General features: G+C 36.1%; 1 protein-coding gene across 2 annotated transcripts in view; it reads right to left on the minus strand.

Moving 5' to 3' along the window:
• The window catches only part of EXOC4 (exocyst complex component 4), an 805456-nt gene that overhangs the window by 411440 nt on the left and 378606 nt on the right, over positions 1 to 15410 (minus strand). The window lies entirely within an intron of this gene.

The following is a 15410-nucleotide window of genomic DNA, read 5'->3' on the forward strand; positions in this document are numbered from 1 at the left end:
GACGTTCAGTAAGGTGGAGGTATGTTTCCAAACTGCAAACCTGACTGACTTGCTGTAGCACCTTTTCTGACAGGCAACGTTAAACAAATGTCTCACATAGGAGGCTCCTCTGAAACGTGTGCTTGGGTTTGCAGAGGAGAAGAGAGGAGAAACTTCATGTGCTGTCATAAGAAATTAATGGTCTAACTTAAGGAGTTTACAGACTATCATTTTTAATCAAACACAGGCAGCCTGTCAGCTAACAAAAATCACTAAAGATTGCAAAACAAGAGACCCTCTTTCTCTGCTTCAGCCTCATCTTTACAACAACCTAAATTAGAAGTCCTCTTTAAATAACTTCACCACAAAATACATTTGGAAGTGCATATTTGTAATTTGTCTATTTGGATATCAAAAGCAACTCCAAGAAGAAACACTGGATGCAATTCTGTTTTAGAGAGCGATGGTCTGAAGGCACACAGGAGCACAAAACCTGAACCATGAATTGTGTGTGGTTTCCTAACAACTAGTTGTCTGTTCTCAATATCCTGGTTCTTACAGGGAGAACTATATGACCTTAATTTCCATGAAAAAGTCACATTATTGATTCACTCACCAAATATTTACTGAGACTCTAGCGTGTGCTAAAAATCATTCAACTTCTAGGTATGCAAAGCCAATAAAAAAAAAAAAAAGATCCCTAGCATCTTCTTTTTGAGGGAGAAACATACGAGAACAATAACTCAGGAAATAATTTGCTGGATTCCACAAGGGCACAGAGGAAAAAGAAAGGAACGACTGAGAGAAGAGGAGAAGTAAGAGAGGTGGCAGAAGGCTCCCCAGAAAAGATGTTGCTGAGGGATGAGTACAAATTCACCAGGTGAAGGAGGAGGAAAAGGGCATCCAGTAGAGAGAAAGAAAACACAAAGATGAAACGGATATAGCTATGACCAAGCATGTGGCTCGCTAAACTTCACATGGTTTGCATTACAAGAAATACAGAAAAATGAAGGAAATGATGCTTAAAAGAGAGTTCTACAATCTCATCTTTCTCATGCACTTACTAAATGAAAAGACTCTGAGGGCCTAGGTGTGTGTGGTCTTTGGGTGGGGGGGGCACCACACGGAAGTGGCCTAGATCCCTGAACCTCTTTGTGGTGCATCCCATGGAGTACCTGGGAATGGCTCTCTTCATGCCCAGGCTCCAGTCCAACACAGTGCAGAAACATAGGATTTAGAATCAGATTCACAGGTTTTAAGTTTTGCCTCTAATACCATGTCACTTTAAATAAGAAACTGAATGTCCAAACCTCAACTATAAAACAGAAATAATATGACTCCTTCAAGCCATTTCTTAGGGTTGGTATGAGGACCAAAGAAGATAATACATTTTCAAGTATTTTGTAAACTGTTTTTAAATGTTAGCCATTAATGCTATTATATACTTTACATATTTAAGTAAACATCGTAATCATAGGAATAAAGTTATAACAGATCTAACCATGGGAACTGCAGTCACTCAACTACAAAATTTAAATACAATGGGAATAATTGCATCCCAAGGTGGCAGGGGCCAAGTGATGGCACTCAACCATCAAAGGCAAGGTGGGCACAGCTACTGTAATAGACAGCAGAGGCAGAGCAGCAATCAAAAGTGTCTGATTTCTGTAGCGCTCTAGCATTGGCTAATTAATCACAGTGTTTGGGACCTAGAAATGAAAATGACAGGAAGCCTGCTACATTCCTACTTAATTTACATAAGTAGAAAACTTCTAGGTCAAATGGACAAAATACTAATTTGAATTATAAAAACAGAGAATTGCAGCCCCTCAATCAATTTTTGGACTTGAGCCAAGTTACAGACCCAGAACCCCTTCAATAAAGGGGAGGCCAGGTCCCCTTAAGGAAGGACCCCACTGCATTATTGACAATTTATGCAGTGAATCTTTCTCCCATACTTCCCCAAGAAGACAGCTGGCCTTGTACCAGGGTAACTGTGCACTGGGGAAAGGGTAATGATCAGTAAAGGAAGTAGTCACCGATACCAGCTATGACCACGTGACCAGCTGCAGAACCCAGGACTGTAATTATCATGAGTATTTCCTCCTTCTTTTGTTAAAAACATGTTTGTGTATGTATACACTTGTATTAAGAAAATTTCTTCATTTTATTTCCTTTTCCCTTTATGACTTAAGATTTATTGACTTCACATCAGCATTTAAGTATTGTTAACTTTAATAGCATTTGGGTTGAGGATTGGTGAGTTTCCAGTTGTACAAAGGATAGTTGTATTATGTTAAGCATAATTATGACTTTATTATTGTCTTTATTTTAAGATTACATATGATCTCAGGATGTGTATGGGTTCAAGTTGACAAGGGTCAGACTTGGGTTGGTTAATACTGAGTATGAACTTGATTGGATTGAAGGATACAAAGTACTGATCCTGCATATGTCTGTGAGGGTGTTGCCAAAGGAGATTAGTTTTTGAGTTAGTGGGCTGGGAAAGGCAGACCCACCCTTAATTTCGGTGGGCATATTCTAATTAGCTGCCAGTGCAGCTAGAATACAGCAGGCAGAAAAATGTGAAAAGAGAGACCGGCCTAGCCTCCCAGCCTACATCTTTCTCCTGCGCTAGATGCTTCCTGCTGTCAAACACCGGACTCCACGTTCTTCAGTTTTAGAACTTGGACTGGCTCTCCTTGCTACCCAGCCTGCAGACGGCCTGTTGTGGGACCTTGTGATCATGTGAGACAATAATAAACTCCCCGTTATGTATCCATTAGTTCTGTTCCTCTAGAGAACCCCGACTAACACACCAAATAACATCTTTGTTCTATCCTGAGTCCTCTCAAGACAGTGTGCCAAGTGTTACAATAAAAATAGGCAAATCACAATAATTTTTTAAAAGGAGACAGTGATCCACTTACATTATGTAAGGGTGGGTAGGAGTAGGCACAGGAAAAAGTTGTAAGAAAAGGGGATACATGAGCTGATTCTTGAAGAGTAAAATGTCTTTCAGATAATGAAGGAGGTCAAAGGTCGGTGTTGGTAGATACATTTTTGGTATAAAGAAAGTAATTTTGAAAATAGCATGACAGACCTGAAAAAAAGGAAGGGTTCATGGTTCTGAAGAGTACAAGGTAGGCTTGAGAGCAGTGTGCACAAAGTCAGAAAGGCAGGCCTTCTCTTCCGCAACAAGGAATTCCACTTCAAGGGCTGGGGATAAGAAATCACAACAGCGGAGTGACATGATCACTCTGGGAGAAGTGCAGAAGATGGATTAAAGAGGTTTAGATTTGGAGTAGCAGAAACCAACTTGGAAGCTGAGCGACTACAGCAATGGCAACAAGTATGGAAAGAAGGGAATGGATAATTTGAGACATGTTTATAAAATAGACCTGGTAGAAATCAGCCACACTAGATGTGTGGGCTAAGAGGGACAAGGGTCTTCTAAGTAGGACTTCAGGATTTTTTGATCTGGATTCCAAAGAGGATGGAGGGAAGTGGGAGGAAGACCAGAGGTGAAACTGCCTCTGAAAAGGGAATGGCATGGAAAGAGATGCACCTCTACAACAGATAATCTTCTAAGTGTAAAAAAGGAAACTGGAAGAAATTTAGCACCAGTGGAATGATGGGATCCTTTGTCACAGATTTTCTGTTATTCTCAAATTACCACAATAACCTTATTAGGAACACAGTCTCCACAAAGACAAGGACAATGTCTGGCACACAGTAAGTACTCAGCGAATATTTGCTGGAAAAAAAAAAGAATCAATGAAAAATAACAGAAAACTATGACTAAACTGAAGAATTTTGCCCTAAAATTCAGTTTAAATACTGTCAACTTCCATTGAATGTTGAAGTTGCATCTTTAAAATGAACATGTCAATCAAAAACATGTAAAAAAGAAAATGTAATGAGCTGAGGCTTATAAAGCAGACAGATCTCCAACGTTCAGAGAAGGAATCTGGTTTCTTTTTAATCTTCAGTGAAATCCTCATATCAATTTTCTTAAAAGCTTCAAAGTAAAAAAGAACTGCAGATTCTCTTAGATGCATTTCTGAGCATTGATATACCTTTATCAAGCTGTTCAGCATTTCTAATTTCATGCTAAAGAATAAATTTAGTGGCCTATTTTTGTACAATTTTCTTTACTATTCTTATTTCTACTCTTATATTGAAAAGATGTTCTACCATTTTTCACTGATGAAAAAAGCAAAAATAAATAGAAAATGCAAAAAAAGATACTGATGGCTTCACTAATGCCCACACCTTCAGCACACTGGTCAGAGTAAGAGAGCTTCGGGGGGTTGGCAAAGCATTGCAGCTCACAGTGATACTAGTGGCCACCAGGAGAGGCTGCAGATGTACTAAAACTTGAAAAACAAGGTGGCTGTGATAAACTGTACAGAATATATTCTAATTATCAACTAGCTAAAGTGAAGGCAATGAGTATGTATGTGTATGTATGTATATGTATGTGTGTGTATATATATATATGCACTCAGGACAGTACAAAAAGGTAAAAAAGTACCTTTCAATATTCAAGAATTATATCTTGAATATAAAAGTCTCTTTTAATATTCAAGAATTATAATGAAAGATTCTGCAGACATACTGAAAGAATATTCAATATACAACCAATTTGCCTTATACATTTAAAACTGCCCCACCATTTACCTTCAATTCATTTGCTCATTTACTGAAAACAATTTTAGTGACTTCCTGTTAGGGAAAAGAACCATGTGATTTACAATCAATAAATGTAAATTCCGAACTCACTACAACTATGTTAGAGTCTCTCAATTGGGTTCATACCTGCTTATGGCTTCCTGTGACAATTCTGCATCTGGCTCTTGGCTAATCCCTCATGTCAAGCTTCTCTCCTCCCTCTTGGACTGAATTTACTGTCTCCAAAAACTAGCCTATATATTCATGTTGGCTTAAGAACATGAATTCTGCAGTGTATTATTGCTGCACCTCTGAACAGCCACTGCACTCCAGCCTGGGCAACACAGCGAGATCTTTTATTTTATTTTTTTTAAGAAAAAAAAAAAAAAAAAAAAGAGAGAGAATGTCAATTTTAAGTTGCCAATTATCTTTCTTTAAAAATGATGGATCTTAATTCTAAAAAAAATCCCTTTTCTTCTTTCATGAAAGTAGCAACTCACATTAATTGCCAATTATCTTTTCATTGACTGATCAGAAAACCCTAAGTCTAGGAAACACGTCAATTAATTTTTGCTTCCCTGGCTTTTACAACCAAAGCTGTAGGAAACAGTCTACATCCATCATGGGAAGAATATGGCTTCTAGCTACACTGGCTCACTGCCCTGCTGGACATTGCCCACCCCCGACATCTCTTACTGCATTGAGAGCCTCCTTGGCCCTATAAGACAGGAAACCAAAAGATTTCATGGAAAGTTGTTTAGAAGAAGTTTAAATTGTGTGCAGTTTTTAGGACCATAGGATTCTAAAAGTTCTTTTATTCCAAAATAATGATGACATATATTTTATAATTGCTAATTTCAGTAGTATATTGACACAATGACTAACAAAGAAATCAGTGTTAGCCTACGGATGATTAACATAGACACCATGTCACGTAAAAGAAGTCAGGCACCAAAGAGGGCTTACTATATGATTCCATTCAAATGAAGTTAAACCATAGGCAACACCAATCTATCTGTGGGGATAGAATTTGCAATAATGGTTATCTCTCAGGGAAGGGGATTGACTGTCAATATAAGCAAGTCTTCCAGGGTACTGAAAATGATCCATGTCAATGTCTTATACGTTGATTTGAATCATGGTGACACTTGTGTGTATATATGTACAAATTCATGCAAAGATACGACTATACAAAAATATATGTAAAGATTTATACATTTGAATGTGTGTATATATATATATAAATATTTTAAAAGATTCTTTTAAATTTACAGATTCTGAAGTCAGAGTTCAATTAAGTAACATATTTCCATATTTTTTCACTAAAGAGTGATAGTCTAGAAATTTGCTAGCATTACAGTTTTTTTTTTCTTCTTAACATTATTGAATACTTTCTCACCTATTTACAATGTGGTATTTTACAGAAATAGTGATTAAAGAATGCTCACTGAGTTTAAAAACAGTAATTGTCAAAGTTACTATTTTTTCACGAGTAATAAAAACAAGACGAAAACATCAATCATTCCAGCAACTATTTTAAGTGCAACACAAAAGTCAGACCCAGCACTTCCCAGATTCGTAAGCAGTACTTTTACCAAAGAATGAAAATAAAGGTAATTAAAAACTAAATCTTCCTTTATGATGCTTCCACCCTTCTTCTTCTTTCTAGCTGGCTGTTCTTACTTATGTTGCTGAGTCAAAGAAGTTTCCTTTCTCAGTTACTAAATAATAAAGTCCTGAGAAAATATCGTTGTTTTGTTTGGGGCTCATTTCTGTTTAACTACGCAAGGACAATAGAAAGGGATTTCATGACCATGAAATGGAGAATATTTCACTTGCAGGATAACACCGTTTTTAAAAACACAGTAGGCAATATTAATGATCAAATGTTCAAATGACAATTATGAACAAATAAGAGTCTTTGGTATTATATAGAAGGCCCAGTGACAAAACGCAAAACAGAAACAGAACAAAGTCAGTATGAGAGGGGGTGTGTGTGCATGTCTTTCTGTTTTCTCAGGAGCAAGGGGAATGATAAAATAATTTTCCAAATTGTACAAAGAAACAACGCATAGCCAACACGCAAAGGAATATACGTTATTAAAGGGAGAGACTGTATTGTCCCCCAGGTGTGCCTATGTTATTTTTAACACCAAATTACATTATCAATTTAGATTTCAAAATCAGATGTAAATGGCCCTGTGGCTGGACTTAAACATATTTCATTGAATGCTGAATAAGCATATTTTGGCTACTGCAGTCTAAAAGACTAATACATGTTCAGAATACATAAAAAGCAGCATAAAAATCACACAAGCATTTTGTTCTGAATAGTCTTTTCTACTGTCTTTTATATGTAAGTTACTAATAATGTTAATTGATAATAACAAAATGTAACTGATAAAAAGACGAAAACCTGCATCTAAAATATCCGCTTAAATCTAGGTCAAAATCACAGCAGCAAAATCATGCTGATTTTAGGCTTATCTGGAAATACAGCATTGGTCCCATATTAGCTTTTTATAACAGAAGAAAACCAGTTTTCTTTTTCTTTTAACAGTCACTGGAAGACTTAAGTTATACTCTGTGTACCAGCTACTGGACATGAAAAAGACAAAGAAAAATACAAAAATAAGAGCAGAGAAGAAAAAAAGAAAGAGGATAGAAGGAACTATATGGTAGGGAAGGGTGGAGTTCGTCTAACAACTGCTCCATGAGTCTCCTTGTGTTAGAAAGAAGAAAGTCAATGTGGAAGTGACACAGAAGTCAACTATACTTGTTGACTCTGCCAGTGGTAATCATCAGCATTTAGCTGAAGTATAAAAAAGTAACTCAAATGAGCAAGACTGGAAGAAACATCTAACCAGAGCTCTGAAGTTGCACAGTATATTGGAAAGGCTTACAATCAGAGATTTAAAGAATGTAGACCTGGAAATTCAACATCCAGTTAACTGCATCATGAATTCAGCTTCTGGATAAGCATCTCCATGAAAAAATACTGTCTTCCAAGAAAAGCTTTCCTACTTCTGTTGCCTTATTCATTTGAAAATTCTCATTGAGTAGAGTAGAATCTCTTTAAACATCCAACCAACTAGTTCTAAGCCAGTCTTATGAAGCAACAAAAAACAAAATAACTTGAGCTCTTTAAGTGATTTCAATATAAAGTGATCTTTTTATATAGGTAAAAAGACATCAAACCTTCTGTTTCTCTTTTTTGTTCACTGACATTTCCAGTTTTTCCTAATGTTTCTTATGAGAAATGGCCTATTCTTTTGTGCTAACTAGATTGGGATGCCTCACCTCTTTAGAAATTGCTGAAACATGCATAGATACATGGGTTGAAACCTTGACTGACTCTCCATTTTACTCCTTACTACAAAACTGCCAGTAAGTTGGGATCAGTGTTTAGCCATATATCATACATTTTGAAAATATACAAATAAAAAAGTTTAGAATTAAAGTGTTTTAATCTCCAAAAGTTAAGTGGTTTGAAGATTTACAGCCTTTTTTTTTTTTTTTTTTTTTTTGAGACGGAGTTTCGCTCTTGTTGCCCAGGCTGGAGTGCAATGGCGCGATCTCGGCTCACCGCAACCTCCGCCTCCTGGGTTCAGGCAATTCTCCTGCCTCAGCCTCCTGAGTAGCTGGGATTACAGGCATGCGCCACCATGCCCAGCTGATTTTTTGTATTTTTAGTAGAGACGGGGTTTCACCATGTTGACCGGGATGGTCTCAATCTCTTGACCTCGTGATCCACCCGCCTCGGCCTCCCAAAGTGCTGGGATTACAGGCTTAAGCCACCACGCCCGGCCCCAGCTTTTAACATTTATAATATTAATTCAAAAGAAGTTACTCAAATGCAGGGTTTGAAATCTATGTATACCAACCACTCAGCATTTCACAGGCCTTTTGGGTCAGGCAGACCGAAAACTAGCAATATTTTTTCATAATTTTGAGCACGGGGGAAAAATGGCTGTGTTTCATAAAAATGCAGCAAGGTGGCCATATTTCCTCCCATGCATGAATACTGTATGATCTACAACATTATTTGCTAGGCTGTCTAATCACCAACATCTTTCAAAATGTCTACATAAGCTTTACCTCATTAAGAACAAACATGCATCTGTATAAAAATATCACGTACTTGTGAACACTGAGAATAATATTCTGCCAAATAAATATCAATGTACACATCAAACTGACACGGGTAGAATAACGTCACGGCATTTTTCAAAGACAAAAATATCAGGGAAAATGTGCTTAATTATAACATTAAGTTACATACGCCTTTGATCTGGAAATATTGGCAATATGTGATATTAAAACTACTATAATTATTAAAACAAAAAGCATAAAATTGTTAATCACAATTGTCTTTTACTTTGAAACATCATTTTTGGAAACATGAATTACTGGTTAATAGCATAACCACCTTTGGAGGCTTTCACTGCTCCAGGTTTGGTTTCAGTTACTCCCTGTCCTCCTAACTTTAAGCATCTCTTCATCATAGACATTTCAGAGCTATTTCACAAACAGGCCACAAGACAGTACCCTATACTGCTGCAATATGGTGATTTCTACATGTAGCATCTATATCTAATTTTTAGAAATTCTTCTTTTCTATACATTAGATGATATGACTACAACTACTTGTTCTGACTGCTATTAGCCTTAAGAATGGAACACAGCCAACCATACTGCCCATCACCAAAAGCCCAATTTGCCAAGAGAGGTTCATCTTCTTCACTGACCTAGATGCCAGGACTTTCCTCACTGACCAATAAATATTTCATTTTTTGTTCTACCTAGAAAGACATTAATTGATGTCTGATCTTAATGAGGTGTGGATAATTACTGCTGAAAAATGCTCATAGCCCAGATATTCAATATTCTAGTTGTGTTCAACAGAACCAGAATCAGTAACATTTTGCAACTTTAAATGCCTTCATCATTCCCATGTCCCCAGCCTCTTGCCTCTGCCATGTCACCACAAGACTGCAAATAAATAGCTCTTCTTCAATTGTCCCGTAAGAAATATATTACTTCATGCTTGCCAAGTGTTCATTACCCTAAAAAGCCAAATGCCTTTTAAAAGCTAGTTGAAGCAAATAAGCAACAATTCTCAAACACACTATAAAACTCGCTTGTTGCATAAACTTTTAAATCTCAAAATGCCAGGCTTTCAGATTCCCTAAATATTATAAAAAGCATTGCCCAGTCACAGAATCACAAAACTTAACAGGTAGAAACCAGTATCCAAACCAACCAACTCATTTATTTAATACTTTTCCTTACAGTTTTCTCTTTCTGGTTAAGCATGTCTCTTACAGAGTAAATTTCTGGAAAGAAATGAGGTATAGTATTATCTTGCTTGCTTTACTCTTTACCTACCAAGACATTGTCTGTCATTAAACACTTAATGACTGTTTTCTCCTTTCTGTACAGACAAGGGAAACGAAGGCTCACAGTGATTTGGCAGACATCAAAACGTAGAATGTGTTCACTTCTACCCAGTCCCAATACTTCACTGTTAGTCTCTCTCTCTCATACAATATACAAAACTCCTTTCCAATTGAAATAGGGCTCCGATGCTAAAAGGATGATTAAATACCACTTAAATGAATAGTTTGTTCTGCTTGTGAATTTTAATGTATATTCTCTGAAGGAGGTAATTAAGGTCAAATGAGGTCAGACTGGCAGGGCCCTTATCCCATAAAGCCAATATTCCTGTAAGATGAAGGAACACAGGAGAGCTTTGTCCCAGTGCACAGGAAAGAGGCCATGTGCTAGCTAACCACTGTTTCTAAAGAAGTGATGGGCCGCATTAAATGCTGCCACCCTTCTTTGATAATTCCACCTGTTTAACTGGGAGTCTGTGGTTATGAGGGGCTGAGTGCACCTGTCAAAGGCATGACTTTGTTTCTATTTAGCAACGCTCTCACCAATATGCCTGAATGGTCCAGGAAGAAAAAAAGAGGCATTAGAGTATTTTCTGAATGATACTTTTAGTTAAGTGCAAGCATTTAGATTTTCTAAGAAATAATTTGTGTTCTCACCTGTGTTTGCTACATGAAAGAACTGTACTAACAAATCTAAGGCACAATAAATTATCTGTTTTTAGACTTGCAGAGAAGAAAGAATAATAAGAAATGAATGAAAAAACAAAGAGAAAAATAAATTCTCACTCCTTCTCCCCACAGACCCAAGAAATAACAGTTACAAAGTAATTTCAAATTTCCTGAAAAGACTACATTATATATTAATTACAATAAAAAGTGTCACCCTGAGTTAAATTGTGGTTGATAACGCAATAAAATGTACTTCATTGCCAATCTGAATATTCTGAATGATCATTGTTAATAATTACCATCATATAATTATTCAAAAATAATTATTTTTGGAAAGAAACCTAAATGCATGTCAGAACCACACAAAAGAAGGGAAATGTCACTCAAATTCCAACATTAACATATCTTCCTTCTGTTCCCCCAAATCAAGGCCCATAACATAAATTTCATTTAGCAGAATGAATTCATTCATTTGTCTTAAAGCCTTCCAGAGAAAACTGAGAGCAAACATGTCAATGGGAGAAAAAAAAGGCATCAGTTATATCATTTTCAGAGTCTAAATTTTGGGGAAAGTATTTTGGAATCTACCTGGGCATGCGTAGAAACCTTTGTTTTAATATGGTTTTGTTCATTAAGACCCACAGGTAGAAACACTGATTAGATGACCTATTACTGACCTGGCGCTGTGGCCCACACCTGTAATCTCAGCACTTTGGGAGGCCAAGGTGAGCAGATCACCTGAGGTCAGGAGTTTGAGACCAGCCTGGCCAACATGGCAAAACTCCATCTCTTAACATATTAGCTGGGTGTGGTGGTGACTGCCTGGGATCCCAGCTATTCGGAGGCTGAGGCGGGCAAATCGCCTGAACCCAGAAGGCAGAGGTTGCAGGGAGCCAAGATCGCCCCATTGCACTCCAGCATGGGCAACACAGTGAAACTCTATCTCAAAAAAAAAAAAAAAAAAAAAACTATTATTAAAAACATTCATTAAAGGTTTAATTACAGACAATGTCTTGGTAGGCTAAGAGTAAAGCAAGTAAGATAATACTATACCCTGTGTCTTTTTAGAAATTTACTCTCTAGGAGACATGCTTGACTGTAAAGAGAAAACAATAAGGAAAAGCATTAAATAAACAAGTAAAGGGACAAGCAGAGTTAATGGGGAGTGAACAAATTAGAAGTCAGTATATTTGCTCTACCATCCTGTGAGATTTCCTAGTGATGGAACCACAGTAACTATGAGAACAGTATAAAAATAAGTTAGCAAGATTACCAGAATTGAGGACCCGGTGCAATAATTTTATGAGAGGACAGTACGAATGACTGCTGGGAATATATAAACCAGTGTAATGGGAATCCGCTCTGTGGCATTCTTAGAAGGGTGGTTGAAGCTGTCAATATAGAAACCCTCAAGGCTGCAAAGAACACACTGCTAACTGAATGAAAATTATGAAAGGAATGATTTTAATAAATGAAGGGTGTAGAAGAGTCACATGAAAAGTTTGAGGAAGACAGGGTACCAGTGACACAAGACACAGGGAAAAAGTAGCAAAGGAAAGTGAAGAACTCACACACTTGAAAGGGTTTCTCTCTCCACTGAAAAAAAAACCTGAGCTTGCCAAGAGATCAAGTAAGAAAATATATACATAATGTTTAAATAGGTCTTGAATTTGATAAAAGTCAACTTGTGATAAGTTCCTCCTGAACTTTTTTATTTTATTTTTGACATAGAATTTTGCTCTTCTTGCTTGGGCTGGAGCACAATGGCGTGATCTCAGCTCACTGCAATCTCTGCCTCCTGGGTTGAAGCGTTTCTCCTGCCTCAGGCTCCCGGGTAGCTGGGATTACAGGCATGCACCACCACACCCAGCTAATTTTTGTATTTTTAGTAGAGTCGGGGTTTCATCATGTTGGCCAGGCTGGTCTTGAACTCCTGAACTCAGGTGATGCATCTGCCTTAGCCTCCCCAAATGCTGGAATTACAGGTATGAGCCACCATGCCTGGCTGAACTTATTTTTTAATATGAGCTAAGTTATAAATAAAGAATAATTACTGTAATCAATTAGAAAGAGATTTAGCAAATTGGGATGGAAAAATAATGAGTCAGTTGATAACAAATAGAAACACATTCAAGAGTATTAGGAGAGGGAATTGCTGGTAACAGGAAATGTGATTTCTCAATAATGTCAAACCAATTTTGAGAGAGGCCGAACCAATTTACATCCTCCCACGAGGTGGAAGAGATCCCACTGATCCATGTCCTCACCAATACGTGGTGATTTCAGGCTTCTTCATTTTTTGAATCCATGCAGCTGCCAAGAGAGGAGCTTACAAGGATATGCTCTTATTTTGTCTCCCCAGGACATGGCATAATCAGAGTCTATTAACAAGCAGTGAGTAAAACTGAAGTGAAGGAGCCTAGACCTGAACCAAGATCATTGTCATGTTTTTCATTTGAAATTTGCAATCCTGTTCATTTTTTCCATCTTTCATTCTTCTACACTGTGTCTCCCATTGTACTACACTATCTTTCAAACAACAGAATGCTAACTAATACTCACTTAAACTAGCATAGAATAAAAGCAGTGACCATTCTAAAGGATAGAAAAGATATCTACATTTTATTTATATAATTTCATAAAAATAAAAGTACATCTGAAAAAGAGACCACATCTAACTTGGAAATAGGAAAATATGCATCCTAAGTATTCAATAAAAATTCATTGAATATAAAAGAAAAAATTTAAATTATAATAGTACTAATAAAGCACGCTAGTATGATAAAGCACACTGGTTCTTCTAATTACAAAAACTAAAATTCTAAACTTAGAAGTTACAATAACTAAAATTACAAAAACTAAACTTCTAAACCTAGAAGAAATAATAAAGCCAACACTAAGCAAATGCTCAAGTGTAAAACTCAAATGAAAAAAGTAAAAAACCATTAAAAGATCTTAGTCATTTGAAGTTCCACAAGCCAATGAGGAGTTTTTGACAAGGTTGCAATTTGGTCTAAGGGTGAATTTCAACTCTACCATGGTCATCTGCTCATCAAAGAATGAACTTACCTTGTAGACCACATAATATTTTTGGAATTTCCATTAAGAGGTACACAGAGAAAGAATGAATGATAAACTATATCAGGCAACAAACTTTTTCCAGTTTTAATCAATAATAAGTTAAAATTCTGAATGAAAGTAGAAACCAAGTAACTGAGTAAAACCACTGGGAGTACTACCACGCCTTGAAACAACTATCTAGCAAAGTAGTACTAAAAACACTAACAAAAAACTGTCAAGAACTGTAATACATTCAGTTCTACCAGTCTTCTACAAAAAAATGCATTTTATTAAGTCTAAAGTAAGTACTAACGTGTGTGTGTGTGTGTGTGTGTGTGTGTATACACATATTGTTCTTCTAAATTCATATTAAAAAAGAAAAAAAAAGGAAAAATCTCTTGAAAAGTGGTTACTGACAACACTGTTAATAGCTTCTAAAGGGTTTCTTCTCTACTTGGGAAGAAATGTAAGCACAAGAATTCCATTTATCCAAAGTACAGTGCAACTTAGCAGTAACTTCCGGCACTAAATCTAGGTTAGAGGATGTCTATCGTGATTAAGGTATTTTCCAATTTCTAACAATTAGCAACATTAACTAAGTAGAAATCAATTATAATTGAAGAAAACAGTGAAAACTAATTACCCAAGTCAATTGATATATATAATCAATGTTATTTAATCTATAAAGTCTGTATGTTATAATTTACTTATTATAGATATATAGTACTTACCAACTAAACCTACAGAGAAAAGTTTTAATTTTCTTAATCTCTTAGTAGTCTTAATTTTCTTAATCCCATGGTTCCTAAATGAATTTACTTGCTACAAATCTGCCAAAATAGGCTTCTTAAAGTCATTAAATTTCTTTAAAATTTTTTTATTGTGTGAAAGTCAAGTTTTTGTTATTTAATTTACATATTTGTGTTTTTGCATTTAAAATCAATAGAGGAAAGTAATCCAGGAGAATTCAAAACACTGTTTACCTATACAAGAGATTAGAATGTAATTAGGTCTAATAGCATAAATTTAATAAGTCTCAGTTAATGAGAAGGTAGGAAAATTGTAAGCTGTTTATGCTTGGAAAAAATATACATAATATTATCTCTGGCAAATTCAACAGCAGTTGTTTAACTGTTATTCCAAATGCCTGAAATCTTATAAGAGTGACCTGAGAAAAGTAAGGTGATATTCTAAAGTACTTAACTTTTAGTAAACTCAGGAGTTTCTGGCCTATTACATGAAAATGCCGCAAAATATATACTGGTTCTTTACAGAGAAAACATGCAATTAATATTATATTAGATATCTGGAACCCAAAAGTTGTATTTTAAAAATTATGGTAAAAAATACATAACATTAAATTTATCATCAACTCGTTTTAAATGTACCATACAGCATCAACTATGTGCACCTGGTTATGTAACAGATCTCTAGAACTTTTCAATCACAAAATGGAAATTTTTTATCTACTCAGCAATTGTCCCTTTCTTCCACTCTCAAAAAGCACCTTTGAAAAAGTATTTAGGGTTTAAATTTTTTCTTTAATGGAAGCACCACAGATTCTTCCTTTCCTATAATCATGGTATCACAATAAGCTGAGCATTATAGCAGATTTCACTCTAGTCACCATCA

Source organism: Sapajus apella, unplaced genomic scaffold (assembly GCF_009761245.1).
Source record: "Sapajus apella isolate SASKATOON/1434 unplaced genomic scaffold, GSC_monkey_1.0 scaffold7, whole genome shotgun sequence".
In the NCBI taxonomy this organism is placed as follows: Eukaryota; Metazoa; Chordata; class Mammalia; order Primates; family Cebidae; genus Sapajus; species Sapajus apella.